This window comes from Zonotrichia albicollis, chromosome 1, assembly GCF_047830755.1.
Source record: "Zonotrichia albicollis isolate bZonAlb1 chromosome 1, bZonAlb1.hap1, whole genome shotgun sequence".
In the NCBI taxonomy this organism is placed as follows: Eukaryota; Metazoa; Chordata; class Aves; order Passeriformes; family Passerellidae; genus Zonotrichia; species Zonotrichia albicollis.
The window spans coordinates 31,302,973-31,318,952 of NC_133819.1; positions in this window are offsets into that span (position 1 = coordinate 31,302,973).

Consider the following 15,980-nt stretch of genomic DNA (forward strand, 5'->3'; position numbering starts at 1 on the left):
GAGTTTGGAAAATGCTCTCAGACACATGGTGTGATTCTTAGTGTCCTGTGCAAGACACATAGAAGATGAAAATGTTATATTTGGGCCCTAAACAGTCCTGCTATAAATGATACCATCTGAAAGCCAGATCATTTGGTAAGCATGGCTCCCTGAATTATAGGCTAAATTTTTAATTAAATAAAACTATGAATTGTAAGCTGAATTTTTCATTAGATACAACTGTGGCAATGGAAAGTATTGTTTCTTAGCCAACAGTGAAAATGAGAGAGAAACAAGAAGGTATCTGAAAAAAGTTAAAACAAGGATTATCATGTCCTCTACTATGGTGACTATCATCTTAAAAATAGTCTTGTGGGGGGTGGTAAATCAATATTTCACTCCTAGGTTTTGTTCAAAGACGAAAGTTTTGAACTTCAGGATTTTGGCAGAGATTCCTCCAATTTTTGGCACAGCACAGTCCCAAATGCACTCCTACATTTGTTGAATCACAAGAAGTGGAAAATTAAAAACAAGAAAAGACTACTGGGATAAATCTGAAAGTAAGAATCATCATGACTGAAATCTGTTAAGATATTTTCCACAGTATGAATTTCTACTGCTTTTCCACATAGGATGTGTATTTAGACATCTTGACAGGCTGAAAGAAGTTCTTAATTAACCCATTTCAGACTAACCCATTGCATCAATCTAGCCAAGGGTTTGCCTTTTGGGGGAACAGCTCTGCTGGGAAGGATCTGTGAAGCCTGGTGGTTGCAAGCTGAATGTGTGACAGCAGAGAGTCCTGGCACCAAAGCACACCAACAGCGCCATCTTGGCTTGTATTTATGAAAGCATAGCAAGGGAAATGATGGAAGAAATTGTCCCCATTTTACTCAGCACTCGGTAGTACCACACCTAGATATTGCATCCGCTTTTGGGTCTCAGTACAAGAAAGGAATTGAGGACCTCGATCAAGTTCAGCAAAGGGGTTCTGAGATGGTCAGGGTTGCAGCACTTGCCCAGTGAGAAGAGACCAAGGGATAATGGGCTTGTTCACCCTCAGTAAGAGGTGGCTCCAGGGCACCAAGGAGCAGCCTGCCAGTGCATATGGGCAACTGTTAGGTGATCAAGACAATGGAATCAGTCTCTTCACCAAGACTCGTAGTAAGATAATGGACATAGGCTGGAACAGGAGTTTGAGACTGGGTTTTCAGAAGAGTGTTCATTCTTAGAGTAATTAAGCATTCTAAGAGATTGCTCAGAGCAGCTGTGAGGTCTCTGTTCTTCAGTGTTTTTTAAATCCAGCCAGACAATGTCTTGAGCAAACTTTTCCAATGCAGCAGTGCTCTCCTTTGAACAAGAGGTTGGACTAGAGACCTCTCAAGGTCCATTCCAGTCTGGATAGGTCTGTGAGTCTGTGAGATATGTGGAGCCTGGTTAGCTCCTAACCATACATCATTGTTCCCCTCTGTGTTACCTACATTTTCTTCAAGAGGCTTGCTGTATGCAGGTGGCCATTGGTACAGCTCGCGGCAGTTTGCTAAGGATCTGCTAGGAAGGAAAAGCTGCAATCATCACACCCCCTTACAGAGCAGACAGATTCTCTTCAGTGAAGAAATAGCTATATAAATAAACTCAATTCAGTGACATTTATAGCATACATTGACTTTGTATATGTATTCCTTATCTGGCCATGGAAGGTTTTTGCCATCTGAAGCAAAGAACCATATTCTGCTCCAAGGCATATACAAATCCCTTTAGCTTCAGTGGGAATAGCATGCACATAGCTGAGGGTATGGCTTGGCCCATGGTCAATAGCCTTCTAAAAGCATTTTTTCCTACATTTTTTTTTCTTGCAATATTCATCTTTTTCCTTTCCAAAGCTTCTGATGTCATTCCTGTTGCTGAAGTTATAGGGCTCAATTTAGTGGGAACATCTTTGAAGTTTAATTAGATTTCTTGAGAAAGACCATGGGTAATCTGAAATACAAATTCACAAGACTGCTTCAGGCTAAAAGTGTCATATTAGACCAAATATTATGCAATTGCTCTGCAATTCATGCTCTCTTCCCACTCATGAGTTGGGTTTGAAAAGCTTGTGGAATATATATGACATATCAGAGAAGTGCCAAATGATCCTTATGTAGTCCATTCTTGTATTTCCTATGGAAAATGCTCCTTCTCACAATCTTCCCTTTCCCACATTAAGCTGAGGTTTGTCCATTACACCAGGGTAACATCATCCATGTCCACAAAACTTCAAGGAAAGCCTCACATGTCCACAACATCTCTTCCAATGGCAGCATCCAAGGTCAGGTACAGACTACATCCGTAGAGCTAGCAAGATGAAATATTATGTAATAGACACAGTTGCCATCTATGCCCTTTTTACTAGAAATGCATAAGTGATTATGCAGAATTATCCACATCTGATTATAAAAACTTGAAAGTTGAACCTTATAGCTGCTCTGAACTAGTCCTGGTCTTGTCCGTCTGCTACAGTGTTTGCAGTGGGTGTGAAATCAGCTCTGATTTGCCTTTGAGGGCAGGGGTAGATACCCAGGAGAGGAAGGCATGAGATTACTGGTGTGCTTTACTCAGGTGGTCCCTCACAAGGCACACTGGCAATGTGTGGGTGAATGGGGAGAGATGCTGTATCCCAAAGTCTGGCATCTCAACACTTCCCTCATGCCCAACAGGTAACTGCATCTGCTTGGCAGCACAGAAGTTGGGCTACAGTAGAACAGTATCTTGTTCACAACTGCAACATTTTCAGCACAGAAGATCCTGAGATGTGTTTACAAACCCTAAGTTAAAATTTACTCTCAGTAACTTACTGTCCAACCATTTGTGTCTTCAGTGGAATAGTGACAGCAAAACTGGTGTCACCTTGTCCAGATGTGACTGTCTCCAAGAGGTGACACAAAACAACACAGTCACCAAGCTCAACCTAAAAGTGCTGCTCATTTGGCCTTTTTGCAAGTACTCTAGGTAATGGGTCAATATATGATTCCTTGGGCACAGTCTGCAAGGGCAAGACTAAGAGGTTACCAATGGCACACATCTTTGTCAGCAGGTAATGGTGATGATAGACCTCATGGTTGCAGTCCATGATACTTCCTTCTTTTAATGAATATGGGGAAGTTTAAGATCCCAGAAGATAAGATCCCACATGGAGGTGGGATGATACTGCCTTAAGCCCACTTTGAACAGACTTAATACATGGAGTTATTTGGACCTACTGCATCCTTAGGCAAAATCAGCATTTCTTTGGTATCACTGAAATAAGAGTTTTGTGGATAAAAATCTTCCATTCTGTACATTCAGTGCTTATTTCTTATAAAAGAAATTAAAGCAATCATCAAGGGAACAGAGCACATAGAACTTTACTGATGTTGCAACCCACAAACAACAAGAGATCCCTTTGTGTGAAATAAAACTTATATTTGGTTACAATCATCATTTTACAGCACATAGCTTTGAGATTTGATTCATTATGGCACAACTCCAATTTTATAAATGGTATTTAGAGTAATGTTGCAGTGTGTTGCAATGTCCTGTTTTTAGCTTCCGGGTCCCTTCCTCAGGTGTGCCAATATTCCCTTCTCCCTTCCCCCTCGCCCCTTGCTGAGTGTGCCCTGTCAATCAGGCTTAACATTCCAGCAAGGCGTCGTGTGGTTGGTATTGTTCAAAACATGCTCCTGAGGCCTGGGGGACATTGGACCTTATATGTGTCCCTAGTCCCTTGAGACCCTGCCCCTTTCACCTGGTTGGTAGCTCACCTGTCCCCTCCCCTTCCCCTGTCCCTGAGCTTAAAAGGTTAATCAGACCATGCGGCCGGGATTCTGTTGGAGCAGTTGCCCCGGTTCAGACCTCTGTAACTGTCCGGTTTATCTCGGCTGTTTGAGGGGCCTGGAAGGCCCGGGGGTGGCCTTGGGGCAGCCCGCGCGTCGAAGGACGAGAAGAGGCTTCAGTTCTTCTTTCTGATTTTATGTTTATTAATTGTTTATCTAAAAGATGTTCTTTCAGCCTAACAAAGATCCGCTCAGCAGTCAGCCATGGGCACACTGTGCCGTCCCACGGACCGCCACGTATCTTTATACCCCTAGTTACGTATACAATATTTATCATTTTTCCCCAATACCATCTATTCTTATAACTCGGTGTACTCTTAGTAATAACCAATCCAAAAATGCCACCGTGGCCAAAGAAGATGGAGGAGAGGAGGAAGAAGAAGGAGGGCAGGACACACCCCAATTCCTCCATCTTACTCCTCTAAACCCCCCTGTACATAAATCCTAAACCCTGTTTCTTACCCTCTAATTAGCTAATCTTTTCACCCCTCACCCCGGTGAGGCCCTCTTATCTTCATAAAGGTGTCGTCTCCCGTGTAGGGTCAAAGTCCTGCCACCAGACACTTCTGGCAACATTCCAGGACTCCCGGGCCCCCCAAGGGTGGTCTCGGGGGCTCGGCATGCCAGGACTCAAATCCTGAGATCCCACATGTAACCATGGAATAAACATCTGGAAACCCTCCAGCGGAATCCTCTCCTTTCTCTCTTCACCATCGCCAGAAGCTCTCTCTCCTGAGGTAAACAGAGTTCCTGACAAGCCTGGACTTGTTCAGTGTCCTGCTGCAATCTCCAGCAGCCAAGGTATCTCTGGGGTGATTTACACCACAGTGCCGCCTTTGGCCCAGCAGCAAGGGTCAAACTGGCCCAGGCACCATCTAACTGGTAATATTGGGATTCATATTCCAATAGAGTAACACTAGGCTGATTCTGAGATGACTCTGTTTTTAATATTTGAGTAGTTTGTTGTTCTTTAACTGTCAGAGTTATGTGTTGGGAAAGTAATTTATGTGTTGAAAAAGCAACAGTTGAATGTAATTTTCACAGCCATGAGTCCACTAAAAGGAGTGCCCACAGGTCTCATACTGCTGCCTAAGAAATGTGACTGTGGACTGAGAACTGGATATGTTATATAACAGAAGTTCTGGGCAATATATTTGGGATAATTAATATTTTTCATGGTTTGTAAATCTGTCATGTGAAGGCTTGAACACATGATAGCTTTGTGGGATATAAATATGGCATCCATAGAAGGTTCATGAGTACTGGTATGTTTGTGTCTCTAAATGTCAGATTTTGACTGAAGCTGTGTTCTCCAGGTCACCCAAATGGAACATGGCCACCTGAAAGAAGCCCCTCAGGCCTACCCAGCCCGAAGCACCACAACTGGACTTCCCTGACCTGTCATGCTTTCCTCAACACTTTTTCTAGCAGCTGATTTATAAGACAGGAGAAGGATGAGAGCAGTACAACAGAGCTGTGGGGCTGTAGCCAGCAGGGGCCACCTCAGGAGGAGCCCCATGGGGAAATCCCACCTCAGTTGATGATTTGGGCCCTGCAAACAGGGCCCTTATTCTCACAGGCCCTCTCCCCAGTGCAGCTGCCTCTGTAAATGTAACATACTCTTTTTTGCCCCTTCTTTTCCTCATTTTAAACAGCCTGAAGGAAAAGAATTAGGATCCCTAAGTCATATGCCTTCTGTAGGAGAGCTGACTTGTATGCTACAGACTGGTGGTGCGCCAGGACTTCTCCTTACAGAAAAATGAGTTCTTCCTCTATGATCATGCTTAGGGTTTGTGTAGGAGTGTTTGGTAATATTAAGTACATGTTTTTTTCAGTTTCATCTAGTGGTTTTAGGTCTCAGGAGTACTACTCCTTTCCCTCTTCAAGGGGATCCCTCCTCCCTAGATGAACTGGTCAGCTATTCATACAAATACTGTTTATTCTTCGGGTTTTGAATTATGCCTATTAAAGAATTTGCTTTGCTGTGAGACAGGCGTCCCTGGGATTTGGGACTGGCCACGTGCCATGGTTTCCACATGCAAACCCTTGGAGCTAGTCTCAGCCTTTCCATTGTGGCTTTGTGCTTTGACAGCCTTCAAGGGTAACATTACTTATTTATTTTCTCTTTTTTTGGTGTGTGTCTGAAACTAGGTAACTGGCTGTGCTTTTCAGACCTTAAAACAAGTTTTAAAAGGATGAGTGGTGCACATGATGAAATCTGGTTGCTCTCCATCTACCAGAAATCTCTGCATCTGTCCCTGATAACCCCAGCACACTCCTTCGTGTCCCCATTTATTTGGTTGGCAGACAAAGGGTGGAAACAATGCATATGCCCATTGGCAGGTTGGTGTGCCAACAGGCCAACAACAGCCAAGCTTGGAAAGGGTAGAGGAACAGTTGTTCCCCTATCTTGTGTCCCCAGATATCATTTTATCCAAACACCAACATGGGAGAAATTTCTAGATTTAAGAATTATAGGCTGATTTCCTCTTTCAGAAGTTATGAATGGCAAGTGGCCAATTGAAAATTAAATGATGGTGCAAATCGCTCTTTCTCCTGCTTTTATTTTTTATTATTGTTTTTTAGGAAACCACAAGAGTTAAATCAGCAGTTCTTAAGCTTTTTTCCTGTGGTTGATTTGGGCAAACAATGGTGCCCACCCACTTTGCAGTTCTTTCTTGCTGTGTTTATATTTCCTCATGAGAAACCAGCCAAAATCACTGCTGAAGATGGAGTGGGGAAGGAGAGGTCCCATAAGAGCAATAGGCTGCCAGTAAAGTCTATCAAAAGGATGCTGCTGCTGCTGCTGTTGCTGTGTATTATTACTGTACTTCTAAGGCTGAATATCAGTCTTACATGATTGGTTTTTCCTTGAAATACTACTTGTGTAAATAGGAACTTATCCCACAGGAGGTAAAATTCATATGTCATAGATTTCCATGTTATGAATTATTGACATCTTCTCACTTTTCCTCCAGGGAGGAAAAAAGGTGTGGATCTAAAGAATGTCAGCAAGAAAAAGCATCAAACAATTTCAGTGCACTGTCATATTACCATGAAACAGACTTTGAAATAGAATAATCTCTTTTTGAGGGACTAAACAGATCAATGAGGAAATTAGGGACACTTTCAAAACTTCAATGTTTATGCCTATTAATTATAGTTTATTTTTAAAAGAGTAAATTTTTGTTCAGAAGCCAAATTTTATTTGATAGACCTTTATACTTCACATTTTCAGCCAATTTACTTTTTTTTCTTTTGTCCGCAAATTTGATGACACTGGAGCTGCATAAACAGCACACAAAGCAAAGCCCAGTATTGGGAAAATTGCTCATATAGTTGTTTTGGTTCATCTATTAAAGTAGTGGTGTTAACAGAACATCTTAAATTGCACAGTAATAATTTGTACTTCCTACTTAGGGTATGATGGTTTTCCAGTTTGGTTTATTACACTGTAAATAACTCCCTTGCATCTGGGTTGATTTGTTTATTCAATTAAATCTGAAGGAAAAACAACCCAGTTTTGCAACAGTTAAATAAAGCAATTGTGCCATCCAGTGGCTAGCAAGGTTAACTCATGTCTTCTCCTTCCACATGATCATTTGGTGTTTCTTTTTTCATACTCAAAATAATATGTAATTCTTGTAATATGCAATGTTCCATTGCTGTATCCCATTTATATATGTAATAAAATTTTAATTCTTTTCAAACTTCTTTTTTCTACACTATTTAAACTGAAGGCCCAAAAGAGGAATAAGATGCACTGTATATTCTTCTGGATCAGTTAAAGTTACAGGTTATTACACACCCTATTATCAAATATCATGGACTATTGGCAAAAATGAGCAAATAAAAACATGACATTTATCTGCTGTGACCATGGAGCATGTCAGAACCTTTAATTAGGTGTTTTGAACATAACATTTTGTAATAACAGCTGTGACTGAGTTTATAAATTGGTTCATGAAACATCTCTGTGACTGTTTGAAAGAAAAATTCAGAGAGGGCAGACAATATGACAAAATAATCCTATGGTATGATTAAATTCTTCAATGTCACACTCATCTCCTGAGGATAATTTCTAAGGCAGCTATCTGGAGCCTCATGTGAGATCTGGGGCTTGTTGCTTGACTACTGAGTAGATTAGGAAATGTGGCCACGAGTCACAACTTGAAAATATGTCATCATTTCCAAACCAAAATCCACTGTGATCGCTTCAAAGGAAGAAGAATGCCCCTGATTACAACATTTTGTTGGTGTTCCATAAGCCTGTTTTGGGGAAAGTTTCAAATTAATTTACGGCATCTGCATGAAGCCTGAAGTTTGGACAAACACAACACTGCATGCATGGGTGTGGAGGACCAGGCATAGGCATATAGGATGTAGGTGTGTTTTGTCTCAAATATTCTGACTGTTGTGACAGGAAAGTCATGATCAGAACAGAGGGTCTCACAGAGATGGGGCAGCACATTGCTGAGCCAACTTCTTTTTCCATCTTGAGATTCACTCTTACCCTCCCCTAAGTTGCTTCCTGGAGAACTCAGAAGGGCTGACTGCTCAGATACAAATGATATGGCTGAGTGTGTGTGATGGAATGGGAGGAAAAATCAGAAAAGCTATGAAAGGAAATGCATCAGTGCATCAGTCCCTCTCGCCCTTTCTCTTTTTCCTCTCTTTTTCTTACTTTCACTACCCCAGATCCAGACTATCTGCATCGCAGGATCTAACGACTGATGATCTTCTTGCTTCTCTTTCTCTTTTCCACCTTTATTTCTCTCCCCTCTTGCTTTGTCTTGACGAAGTTCAACTATCATATTGTAGCTTGTACATTGCACTCAAGAGATTTTTTAAGTGTCTTGTAAAAGTTAAGGGCTTGATAGAACAAACTTTTGAGACTAATGGCTGGGCTGGTTGCCAGAGCTACGACAATTATACAATAAAACCAAAGAGAGTTCCCTGACAAGTGGACTGGTGTCTTTGTTCAGTCTAATGGGAATTTATAACAAACATAGTTCTCCCTACCAAGTTGGTTGTGATGGTGGGAAAGAAAAAAATAAGCAGCTCCACCATGGAGGAAAAATGCAAGCGAAATACATTTCAAACATGTATGGTGCTACACATAGAGCTATGTTGTGGGAGAGAAACAGATTGGACATTCTGGTTCCTTTACTTAGTCAAGTTGTTCGCCATCCCCTTAAAACATTAACCTTGTGCACAGGAGTTGCACATCCCGGAAACTGTCACCAGGAGAAAAAGTGCATCATTAAAATAGAGGGGGGGCCTCATGCTGTGGGTACAACTCATGAAGGGATATGTTCCAGTCCCAGCACACAGTGATAACTTCCTTCCTGTGCAAGTGCCCTGTGTTCTCCTGACTGTGGCAACATACTCTTCTAGCAGACAGACTGGCCTTTTATTTTCACTTGGGTTTAATTGCAGGTTTTTAGCTCTTGGGTTCTTCATGTAGTCCAGCTGTGTAGCCTTCCAGGAGCAGCACAAACACATGTTGTGATCCCATGCAAAGCTCTCTCTGTCAGGTACAGCTGCCAAACCATCCTCCATTCTGGCATTCCACTTTCCTTCTCCACATTGCTAGCACAGGAGGGACTCATTAAATATCAAACTTTTCTGTCAAGTATTAAGCCATTCCAAACATATTTCTAGAATGCAAGCAGCAATTCCTCTATGCCAGGACTTCCAAGGAAATCTGTCTGTAATGCTGCCCTGACTCTCAGGGATGTGAATTACCACCCACCAGTTCCATATGCACTTCACCATGATGAGATATGAGAGAATAGTTAACACAGTGACATCCTTTTGCTACAGAGACACAGGAAGGTTCTCCCACAAGGAAAACCTTAGATCTAAGCAAAACTGTATCTTGTCCTGTAATTTAGAAAGCATTTACAAATTTAGGCTGTCTTTTGAGAGGGCCAGTCCAAGAGGAACTTAACTGGCAAGAACCCAGCATTTTTGAGACTTCTTAGAAATGAGACGGCAAAATCATTGGTCACTTTTGAAAATGTTGCTTTGTTCCTTATGCATACAAGTTCATATTTACAAAGCAGTGTTTATTCATACTGTGTCACACCTGGAAATTAGATTCATATTATTTCTTTTCTTTTAGATATCACTAGCTCTTCATAATAAGACAGAGTCCAAAGAGACTAAGTGACAATTTTGAATGTTTGTCTTGGAGAAAAAAAAATCTTCAAGAACAAGACCCAGCCTTCCCAGTCAGATAAAAATTCACTGCTCTGCAGCCCCTTGAAGATTGAAAGTGTTGTCACTATTTCACTCCGACTGAGTGTGTGTCTGCTGGACAGACCTCTGCCACCCTTCCTGTATGAATCCCACTTACCAAACCTAGCTGCAGTTGGAACCAGGTGCAGATATAGAATTGTGGATGAGATCAGCATTGCTGTGATAACCATCATTGAAGGAGAAAAATAAAAGGGTTTGAGCTGTCTTGAAGAAACATTAATGAATTTCGAGTGAATAATTTTTACTGGACAGAGGACCTAAGGTAGTGTGTAAACAACAATTCTCATATTTAACACATTAAGAGAAAATATTAGTGTTTTAGCCTGGCCATGTAGTTAATAATAAGCCAAATGAAAGGAGGTTATGGTAGGGATATTTTTCTACTTTCACCCTCTTGCTGAAAGTGTTGGCACGGTTCTTTGAGTCAAATCTCAAAGAAGTAGGAAGGAGATAAGAATGTGATTATTAGCCCTCTGACTCCTAACCCTGCCCTGTTTAAGTAAAGTTAGACCTAGGCTGGACCTGCAAGCAAGGAAGCAACCACTGAGCTGAGCTTTCATTCCTCTGGAGTATGTGTAGCCTGAGATATCTCATTGCATTCAGATTCCTCTGTGCTTGATTTTCATGGTTATGTATTAAGTCACTCCACTCCTTTCCCATTTATTTTTGGCTCCTTAATCTTGGCTGCCTATGTCACTTGTCCTTGGGGAGCTCTTGACCCAACAGGCATGAACTCTTGTCACAATTAAAGCTAATCTCTGATAGTTTTGATATGCCTGGGCCACCCTCCAGAGTCTGCTATGTTAATGCACAAAAGCAGGGATGAGGCAGGCAGGCTTATCTTTTTGAGGATGTTATATTTGTCCTATCTATGGCTAATCTTTTACAAGATATAACAGCCTGACCTTTTCTGAGACTTTATTGATAGAGTGCAATGGTCATTTCCACTTATCATGAAGAGCAATTGCCATGTTATTAAGTTCATAAGGAAACTTTATCAAAGGCAATCATCAGAGATGATTCTCTGTCTTCTTTCAGCTATGAAATCTTCTGCATCAGTAGTATTTGTGAGCTAGTCTGACATAAATAATTCTCAAAAATTAATTTCTCTCACAGCAGTCACCACCCAGGGGAAGATGCCAAATCTCTTTTTGTTCTGTCTCATTAGTCACAAGTAATGAGCATGTGTGCAAATTGCAACTCCAATTCCTAAAACTTTAGGCAGGGAGGCAGCATCAGAAATGAACTACCAGAATTCAGCAAGAAGTGTACTTTTGGCCACACTGCTTCATGCTCATATCCAGATCTACAGCTAGCTACTTGGTAATCTGTGCTCACTCATCTTTTCTCACCATCTACACTAAGGTAAACAGACTTTTTCCCCATTTGTAGTACTGTCATCCCATGTATCATTTTCCTCCTGTGTTTTCCAGTTGACTTTTCTAAGATTCATTTTCACTTTTAGAGAAATTAATGTTTTACTTTAAAATTTTTCAGAAATATGTTGGCTTAAAGATCAGGACTCAAACAGCAGTTACTACCTGCTTTCAGTACTGATGCAGTGTCTTGGAGATGCAACAGCTCCCCAACTTCTTTCTAGTATTCTTGTTATTTCAGAAATATTTCTGTTGCTGTGATTGCTGATTAATGTAATAATATATTAAATAGATTATATTAAATATAATATATATAATATAATATAATATAATATAATATAATATAATATAATATAATATAATATAATATAATATAATTGATATACTCTGAAGAGACTACCTTCAGGATAGTCCTAGCTTGTAACAGGTTCTCTACCCTTAATCACGGGAAATTATGACCGTGCTTAAATATATATATATATATATCTATGCATGGGAGATGTAGGATCTGGGCAAGATGTAAATGCTATAGAATAGGGGATGGTAATGTGAGTGAGCAGAACATGGTTTGGAGAGGCTTGTAAGGAAGACTAAATTTGGGAATACCATTCCTAAACCAGAACACTATTTCATACAGCTTTTATGGGAGTGGTTTATGGAAATACCTGTGCTCTGTTTAGGCATGACTCACCACAAGGTCCCCACAGTCAAATGAGTAATGTGGGGTCAGAGCTGCTATGGTCATCCAGGAAGAGCCCAGGTGTGGGGCAGATGTGTGGCAGCACACGCAGCTGTGAGAGCCAGGGGGGAAGAGACCCTGCACCCTAGGAGCTGTGTCACACCACATACAGAATGCCAAGGCTGTGTCAAGGCAGGGGCAGAGCAGTTTGAAAACTAGGCCTTTTTGTGTAGGTGTGCTTAAAGACACCACAGTGCTTTACTTTGGATTGGCACCAAGCACAGAGTGTCATGCAATTATACAATGAGAAGATGAAGCTTTTTCTGATGAGATCTATGGAATAGAAATGGAAACCGGGCACAAAGTCATGCAATTATGCAATGAGAAGATGAAGCTTTTTCTGATGAGATCTATGGAATAGAAATGGAAACCGGGCACAAAGGAGCAAAGTTAACACAAATTTTATCACATCTGTTTTAGCACACCTCGCTGTAGGAATTCCTGAGTGAATTCCTTAATTTTCACCAAGAATCAAGTGAATTTTAAAAAATGTTTTCAATAAAGGTATACATACATTTTTGGACAAATGTTTTGAAAAAGATGAAATATTGAATGAAAGACAGATATTGCCATCACACAGCTATGCAGTCCCCACTCTTACAATTTGCTTACAAATCATTGGGAGCTCCTCTGCCAAGATAGAGCCCATTTCACCTTCATGCTGTAAATTCTAACTGGCCTCAGTAAATTTGCTAGACCTGACCATCATAACATCTGTGCAGAGCAAAGATTGATGTTAGGGTAGCATTATGGGCTCAGTCTGTGGTTCCTTGGGCCTGCTGCCATGTCACTAGTAAATAATGCACGAGCAGAAACAGGTTGGACAAAACTTTGCTCCCTGTAAATTTTGACTGTGCAAGTTCTGAGGCAATTTTAAATTCAAAATTCCTTTTGTAAAATAAAATAGGCATAGAACCCTTCCTGGGGTTTTCTGAGGTAAAACCAAAGACTTGGGAACTTGTGGTGACTTAATTGGTTATTCATTTACTTTTATATTATCTTTTAATGTGTGGCGTTAAATTCTTTCTAAAAACTAGAGCAAAGGTTTTTGCTGAGTGTTTGTTGATAGTATTTGGGAGCCAGCAGCATCAGACTGAATGCTGCTCCTTCCAGCTTTTTTTTGCTGGGAACAATAGAGTTGTGTTACTAAATTTTCTTTACTTCTATTAAAGAGGCACAAAGATGCTCTGACCAAAACACAGACTTTTCATGTTAGATTCAATTTGTGAAGCTGTATAAAATAAATTTGTTAACACAGGGTAGGAAAAGAAAGCGATTAATTTTACTTAGAGAAAATAAGGAAATTAGGGCAAGACAGCAATGGAGTTGTGAGAGGCAAGGCCCAGGAACAAGCACTTGGCTGAGGGCAGATGTGGGGACGTGGCTTTGCTGGCAGTGAGCAGATATGTGCCTGCCTCAGAATGGATTAAGTGCTGAGGGCAAGCAGATGTGCAACTTACCCACATACCATTTATGCTTCTTGCAGATATTTCCGCAGTTGAAGGTAGGTTGCTCTGTAGCAGGACTGGAAGACCTGCTCTGCAAGCTCACCTTCCCTGCTGTCACTGAATTCATGAGGACTAAAGGAAAATCCAGACATTCATACCAGTCAGTACAGTCTGCTGTGCCTTAAAATGCACTTGAAGGTACCAAAGACAATGTTTAAAATGTGTCCACTCGCAAGTACAAGGTGACTTTTTAAAATGTTCACCACCCAGATGCCATTAGTCAATGGGCACTTGAGAAAAAAGCCCAAACCACAAAATCTATTTTCATTAATAGTTTTTCTTGCACACCAGGTACCTTATTCAACAATTAGTTGACTCCCAGCCTTGCTCTCCAGAATGAGGGAACAGGTTTTTGATAAGCTGTTATAGACTGAATGCCAGTGATGGAAATCCATTCCGTTTGAACATCTCTGATCAGAAGCAGGGGTAAGATTTGCTTAAAGCCTACAAATTGGTTTGGTCAGCAGGAAGCTGCATTTTTCCATGCAAGAGAAGGATTGTTTTCAGTTTGGAAACCCTCTCCCAGTTGTGGGAGCTGCTCTAGCCATCTCTGCAAATAAGGGGAGTGTGTGAACTACACCTCACTGCTCCTGCACAGCACCAGCATCTGCAGCTGTGCCCTGCCGTAGAGGAAGGCAGTCTACAGACTATCCTCTGCTGTTCCAATGTCTGCATTTGTATTTTAAGTTCAATCAGCATAGTCCAGAGCAATAATCAGGCTCCAATACCTCAGTGATCCAGAGCAAGGGTCCAAACCTCAGAGAGACAGCACAAGGCTGGCTCTTCTGGCTGTTCAGCTGCACAATTGGCTTTCTAACCAGATTCATCAAAGAGAACAAGTCCTGTCATGGTTTGGAGGAGCTGGAATGCTTTGGGAAAATTCCAGGCTTCAAATACAGGCCACAAATATTTATTCAAGACAGAAGTATAAGTCATCAGGATGAGTGATAAATTTAATTTGGTTTTGTAATCCTGTTCATATTTTCAGTTCACAGTTTCTATTTATTGGAATGGGCTGAATGGATATACAGCACTAGAAATTCTGATTGAGAATGTGTTTGTTTTCTATACTTTCCCCAATATTTGGACAATTTTCCCCTCTTAGAGCTTCCACCTTTTTCCATTTAACTTATCCATTACTTAACAAAAGCTACACTTTTTCTGCATACACTCTGTACTATTTTTCAGTTAATTACTTTATCAGTTTTTACAGGCCAGAATTCAATCAATATGAAAATCTACTTACTTCTGGGCTTTACTTAATACTTCATTTGCCCCTATGGAGTTCTTAACTCAACATGGAATGATAGGGCTTGGCTTCCATTATGGCCAGGCTTCTTTCTCCACTTCTGGGGACCTCCTGCAGACCTGTGAGTTGGTATTAGACAAACTACTTTGAGCAAATGATCGCTTCTTTATTTACATACTTTCATACTGTAATGCCTATATAAATGCAGGCTGTGCTTTTTTCCCCTCATTTAGTGCTAATCAGATCAGATAGCATGGTGTAATTATCTCAAGCTAAGCAAGGTATGACAGCCATCAGATATGGATTTTGGTGGTTTGTTTATATTCTGTCATTTTAATGGACTTTCAGAAGTGCAATAAAAAAAAAATCTATGAAGTGTGTATTTGGAACAATTCAAGTTACACAAAGATGAAGCGGAGCATCCCAAGCATTCTTTGCCTGCAATGGGAAATGCAAAACCTGACAAACCTGCCTCATTTGAAAAGGCAGCCCCAAGGGAGCTGCGACACCAACCCCCAGCCATCGCCCCAATGCTCTGCAGCTCTTCTCTCTGCACACCAGCAGTGCTCCTCTCCTCTCTCCTTCAGCTGCCAAGCTCTCCTCTTCCTGGTACGGGCTTTCTAGAAGGTTTCTGGTTTATGTGGTCTGCTTTTTTAAAAACTGCCCCCCAAAAAACCATCTACAGGAGTGTCAGTCCAAATATGACAAAGTACTTACGAAATTTTCATGTATGCTCATTACCTACTAGAATGTTTTCCACTGTATTAATAACCTCAGCCTAATTAATTTATCACATAGAGCAGGGGATCCCCTAATAACTTAATTTCTGTCAGCTGGACCGCACTGCAGGTGCAAGTTAGTTCAAGTAGTTTCAACATTTTTTTCTCTCGTGTTGTAGGAGACATTGGGATTTGGCTGAAATGTAGTATTCAATGGACTTTAGAATCTTGTATTATTTAAATTGGGAAAGAAGACCTTCTTCTTTTTCTTACGAATATTCCATATTTTTCT